Source organism: Solanum tuberosum, unplaced genomic scaffold (genome assembly GCF_000226075.1).
Source record: "Solanum tuberosum cultivar DM 1-3 516 R44 unplaced genomic scaffold, SolTub_3.0 scf00178, whole genome shotgun sequence".
In the NCBI taxonomy this organism is placed as follows: domain Eukaryota; kingdom Viridiplantae; phylum Streptophyta; class Magnoliopsida; order Solanales; family Solanaceae; genus Solanum; species Solanum tuberosum.
In genome coordinates, this window is record NW_006239102.1 from 48,142 (window position 1) to 55,094 (window position 6,953).

Consider the following 6,953-nt stretch of genomic DNA (forward strand, 5'->3'; position numbering starts at 1 on the left):
TAGTTGTGGTGCACAACACAACCATGAATCGGACTCTAATCAACGCGGTGTGTTGGACTCCGAGGATCTATCAACCTAGTGCTCTGATACCAAGTTTGTCACGACCCAAGCCTAGGGCCTAGACGTGACCGGCGAATGGGGAACCCGAAGGAACCCCAAACAAGCCTCATAGCGTATCATTACACATCCTTGGTCGCAGAAGCAATTAAATGACCATGAGCAATAAGCATAATCAAAGGGGGGAATCGGGACTAAGGGAGCAAGAGAAACAAAAATAAGAACGATACAAAAATACCATAGATGAGTCAAGCTCAAGCATAATACACAACTTGTCCAACACCACCTCTAAACATGAGTACTTAGCGGGGGCCAAGACAAACTACCGGGCTCACCCTCATAGTCAAAACATAACTAAAAGGAAAAGTCTTATACATAGCAAAAGATCATGAGCAACGTCCCCGGAATGGAGGACTCACCAATAACCTTGATAGGAAATCGTATTAGCCACGCGGAGGAGGATGGTCAAGCGGTGCTCCGGTCCCTACATGGTGACATCATGTAGGCATAGAGTATGCGTTAGTACGTTTGAATGTACTAAGTATATGGGATGCAATGCAATGCTACAATAGATGGACATCATAGGAAAAATGTATAATCATACCCGATAGATAGCACATTAATGAAATGATATATATATAATGACGTTTACATAAAAATCATATTTAGTGGGACGTAGCACAAGTGTGGTGAGTGACCATCAATATAGTATTTCCAAGGCCTACCACCCCCTTGGAGAGGCGAAAGAGGTACAAACCCCTCAATGTGGTTACCCGGGCCTACAACCCCCCGAGCTAGGCTTGATCGACTCACACACTATATAGAGAAAATCATATACATGTGTCCATTTCATCATCATTTCAATAATTATATAACCATTCGATTCATAGGACGTACATTGGACCTTCCATTTCATAAGAATTCTATAAATGGCATTTTATCAAACATATGGTGGGCTACTTGTTCATGTAAATAAAATCATGTGTTTCAAGAGTACTAAGTCCAACCAATTCCGAAATACATATAAATCAGCCCACCAACAACATACATATATATATACATATATAACAACCTTCATAATTTGATCATTGAGGCATGAAAACCATAAACATCATATAATCATTCCATTTCATGATAATATACAAAAATAGACCATAATAGGATGTGTAGTAGTAATTCCATAATTCAAGAGTTCATAAATGATCATAAGGACCCATAAACTTGAAGTAAAATAGAGGATAAATGGTTGGACTTGTGGACAGGAAGGTTTCCACAATCAACCCACATACCTCAACTTTGGAGAATCCTTGATGAAGATTGGAATGGAGAATTGAAGTTTGAGATTGAGTCTTGAATCCGGAATTAAAACTTGAGATGATTGAATTTGGTTGAAGATCTTGGTAGAATTTTGGAGAGGGATTAGTGAGTGTTTTTGAGTGTTTTGAAGCTAGAAAGAAAATATATCTAAGTATGGGACAATCCTCTTTTTATAAAAGAAAAACGTTTTCGGCTGCTACAGTAACTTAGCTTACTGGAAATTGCCATTCTGCTCCGGTAGGTTTTACGAAAATGGTCATAACTCCTTCATTCTAACTCGGAATAAGGTGAAACCAAGTGCGTTGGAAAGCTAACGCACAGGGCTTTAATTTTGATAGTTTATGGCCCTTCTAGTTCCTTGTGTGCTAAGAGATATGCCCCTTTAAAGTGGACCCTTCCAAATCGCATATTTGCGATTTTCGAATTTTGATACGGTTGCTCTAAAATTTGGGTTAGACCCATTTCCCACTCAATTTGACCCCCTGAATAAGAATATGAAGTCGAATTTCCGAAATCATGCATGGATTTTGAGATATATGGAAATTACAATTCTAGGTGTTTCCGAAGCACATTTTCGGGCATTTTTAGGGTCGTTTCAATAGCTGTTTTAGCTTTTTAGGTTCCGTATCTAAAAAGTGTCCAGAAAATGAAAAAAAATAGCCTAATGGTTGCTACATGTGCAGGTATGCTATGAAAATTCTGTAGAAAATGGTCTGGTGCAGAGGTCTACAGACCCCATCGACGATCTGTCGATCCATCCAAGGACCGTGGATGGTGTCTGTAGATCCCACGTAAGTCCCTACAACTTGTCCAAGTGTAAGAGTGATTTACAGACCCAATCTACGGACCGTAGATCGACCCATGGACCGTAGACAGGGTCTCGTGGGTCCAGAACCCTAATACGGCCTGACCCGACCCAGACCCATCCTATTTAAAATCCCCCCAATTTTAAATCATTCCATTTCCCTCCATTTACTCCCAAACCGTTTCATAACTTCCCAAATTCCTTAAATCACTCCATCACTCCCCAATTAATCTTCCCTTCCTTTTCCCCAAACCCCTAAATTCCCTTTCCTCTCCGAAAAATTCCCACAAGGTTCGGTGTTCGGGTTGGTAACGAAGAGGTAATTCTTTGGTCTTGCAAAGCTTAGTGTCGTCACGCAATCACCCCACTCCTCATTTCTTGTAAGGTAATAGACTTTCCCTCACTTGAATTTCGGTTCATAGATTGAATATAGAAAGTTGGGAGTCGGGTCTTGACCTTGGGTAATTGTTAGATGTAATTGCATGATAAAATTGGAAGTTACAATACCCTTGGAACGATGGATAGTGATTGTGTTGCCTTATTGTATATGATTATAAGTCTAAATGTAAGTTTTGACTTAGGGTTCCAAAGTTTGTCTTAAATACTTGGTTAAAATGAATAATCGGAATCCTAAGAATGACAAACCAGCATGATTCAATGTTGAAATACATGGTTAGACTAGAATATTGTTGAAAATGGTCTAAGATGTGGACTTGAAAATAAAGAATGGCTGAAATCTGGCACAAATCACATCCACGATACCCCGTCTACGGACTGTAGATTAATCTATGGACCGTAGACTAGGTTCGTGGTTGGATGAACCTGAAATTTCACCAAGTGTGAAACCACGGATGTGGACTATGGTCCGTAGATCAATCTAAGGACCGTTTTGTACTTCCGTGGTTTCCATTTGCGACCAATATTGTTGGTCCTCTGATCCACGGAAGGGTTCCACGGACCGTAGATCAGTCTACGGACTGTAGGTCTCCTCCGTGGATGACCACTGTAGCCTCTGTCTGAAATTTTCATGGGACTTTGTTAATGTTCGTTTATAGTTCTAACATTTTTTGTTTGCTTGTTTATGGTTAGTTTTGGCACTAATATCGCTTCCACAGATACGATGGCACCCAATAAGCTAGTCCCCTACTCAAAACAGGGCAAGTCAAAATTTGTTGCTCCTAGCTTCACGTTACTCGATGAAGACACAGACACGGAAAAAGATCTAGCATACGTTCCTCCCAACACAAGGACTTCTCCCATTGCACCCCAAGCCACCAGAGGCATCCCCGAAAGGTGATTCCCGACGTAGTCACTGTCTCCCAGTCTGATGAGGAGCACACACTGATCGGGTCACCAACTGGGGCTGCTTCCGCTACTGGGTATGCGTCTGGCTCCGAGACTACCCATGCTTCGGGCTCTGAGTCCAGCCATGCTTCAGGGTCCGAGTCTGCCCATGCTTTGGGGTCCAATGCCAAGTCAACCACAGGGTCCAGCCAGAATGAACAAGCAACTTCATCTGATGAGGCCACTACCTCAGAGTTAGTACCCATACCAAGGAATGAGAACCCTATTCCAGTGGCTGGTGAGCCAAACAGATGGTGTGTTGAGGTCCAATGGTAAATCTATTGGGATGCCAAAATGATTAATGACAAAGAGAAGATGGCCCGAATTGTTACAGAGGAGCGCAGATTCCTCAATGGGAGCTTGCACACTGTCCCCGACATCTACCAGCCTTTTAACCTTCATAAGTGTGACTGGATGGCTCGAGACCCAGGTACTTACAGTGAGGAGATTGTACGGGAGTTCTACGCCTCCTATGCCACCACTCTCCGTGGTTCAATCTCCAAGCGATCAAAGCCCATAGCCCAGGACCCTCTTACTTCCACTATGGTCCGTGGTTGTTCGGTGGACATATCACATGCCACCATCAGCCGCTTTCTCTATGGACCTACCACGGGTCACTCTTGGTCACTAAACATAGCAGAGTTTGATTATAGATGGGACATCGTGCGGAGCGCCGCTTTCCAGATGAATGCTGAGCAGCGAGAGGCTGTTATACTGTGGTTAGCTAAATACATTGCTGCAGATGGCGAGCATGCGGAGTGGGTCGCCACACCACGGTTGGGTATCCAAAAGGCCACATTAAATTTTGTGGCCAAGTTCTTCTGGTTGTTGGTGCGTAACAGGGTGTCACCTACAAAAGCTGACAACCAACTCACATGGGAGAGAGCGGTCATGGTTGCAGCATTGGTAGCAGGAGTGGAGATTGACTTTGCCCACATGCTGCTGGCAGAGATTCACAAGATGGCATTCAAGACCTCCACTACTTACCCCTTTCCATGTTTTATTTTCCAATTATGCAGGGACTCTGGAATGCTGATCTGGCATTGGGACAGGTTAATCCACTCTACAGAGACTTTGGATATAGGCCTCATTCAAGATGAGGTAAATATGGAGGCACCTCGCAGAGAGCCCCAGGTTGAGGTAAATCTTGCAGACACGGTGGGGCAGGCACAAGGCAGTGACCCCATTATACCAGATCACATCGATACTATCCCGGCCTCCTCTTCCCAAGCTACTAGTGGGGCTCCTAGCTCATCTCGGTCCACACCACCATTACGAGCAGCTGTTGTCCAGTTGGCCAGAGTACAAAAATTAGAGGCTCAGATGGCCATACTGCTGCATCACATCCAGCCTTGGATGCAAAAGTCGATAGCTGAGTCCAAGGTCAGAATGGAGCGAAGGATGGAGGGCATGATGGACCGGAAGATCCAGGCTGTTAATAAGCGTCTTGATGCCTTTGAATTGAGATTCCTTGAGAGACCAGCCCCGACCATAAATCTATCCTCTTTTCAGTCTGAGTTAGCCAGTCTCCGGGCCGATGTTGATGCCATTCTTGCCACCCCTACAGTTGAGCCTCAGGCTGCACCTACTATGTTGGCTGATGATACGGTGCTGGATGCTTTATTTAGTGGGACCGCCGAGGAGGGGCCTGAGCCTACACATACTAAAGGCAAGAGGCACCGTTCTAGTCGCATCGAGGAGGAAAAAGCCCAAAAGAGACAGCGTAGGCAGGAAAAAGAGGCTAGGAAGACTTCGATTTTAGATGAAGAATTGCGCCAACAGAGAGTGCGTGAGAGTATTGCAGGGGCATCGAGTTCTGCCCCAGTTGTAGAGGTCCCGCCTGTGGTGAGGGACGGTGTGAACACCACTGATGGTGCGGTTAGAGTGACTGAGAGCACTACTGAGGGTGCTATGATGGTTTATGTGGGCATTACTGAGGGTGACCCAAGTATGGTTCCAGCGGGCTCCGGGAATCCAGACCTACCCTCTTGTTGATGATTCTTCGGCACAATGCGCCACATGTTTGCTTCACCCAATCCATTATCTTTTACTGTTTTTGTATGCATTGGGGACAATCACATATATTTTTGTTGGGGGTGGGGTAAATAAATTGTGAGTGGTAGGGTGAAGTCTGAATAACCCAACTCATACATCCTCTATTTGGGGTTTTCTTGCTTGCGTTCTTTTTCCCCAAGAGACTGTTTAATTTCTATTGAACCGGCATGCATTAGGATCGTATGTGTAGAAGCATGAAAAATAATGAAGCATGATGGCCTATGAAAAATATACCCGTCCAAATTTGCTTATGTGTGCTAGAATTGGTAGGCTAAGACAAGTTGAATCTGTTAGCTCTGAGTATGACATGATAATGAATCAACTTGATGGCATGACTTAAGCTGAAACTTGAACTGGGTAATCTGATAATCTGGTAATGAAACTATGTGCAAAGAATGTGTGAGAATAGTTGATTGTTCAAACAGTTTTTGTGCAAAACTAGAACTTGCTCGGTTAGTCCTGCTAAGACAATTCAATCTAGAGGTTAGGAAGTGATCATAGGTCATTGTTCTGATAAGTCCACAAATTTCCTAAAAGAAGGATCAAACTAAATAAAATAAATGCTCCCTTTGATCCAAATGCTTTGAGCCTAAAATTAGACCATTTCTTTCTAATCCCCGAACTCACCCTCCCATAATCGACTATGTTGGCCCCGGTCCCTCCTTGGACATGTGCACCTTGACTTAGGCTAAAAGCCTAAGTTGAGGATGGCTAATGTAAAAGTAACTTCAATCTTGTCCCTGACCCGACATCGGGTATTGTGCACCTCAACCAATGGAAAATCCATAAGTTGAGGGTGGCTATGAAAGAGGAAACCGAAAGAATTGTGGGTATGAAAAGAGTTTGATGTTGAAAAAGAGAGGAAAGGATGCGACTTGTTGAAAGCTAAAGAAAAGCATTATTATAAAAAAAATACGTTTTAAAAAGCTACAAGGTTTAAAGTCACATCCGTGGTTGAAAAAAATCAAGGGAAAGAAGACACAACGGTAGGATGGCAAAAATAGGGCAAAAAGTGGTTGAAAGCCTAGTGTAATGTCAAGGAGGGCATAAAGTCACTAAGAAGTACCCAAATGTACCACACTTGACCTTGAGCCTACGTTACAAGCCAAGAAAGTCCTATAGTGATCCTAGAATCTAGTTTGGAGAGTCTAAGTAGTGAAAATAAGGGCAAGCCTATGGTACTGAGCACTAATTGTACATGAAGTTACTTCTGAGCATGAGTGTTGAATGAATCCTTGTACTCAAAATTCATATTCATTGTGTGAAAGAAAAGGGATTTCGTTTGAAGTTAGGGCACTAGTTACATTGTCAGAAAGTTGGTACTTTGGTGATAATGATACAGTGTATGTTGTGTGTTGGTTGGTCGATCGTTGTC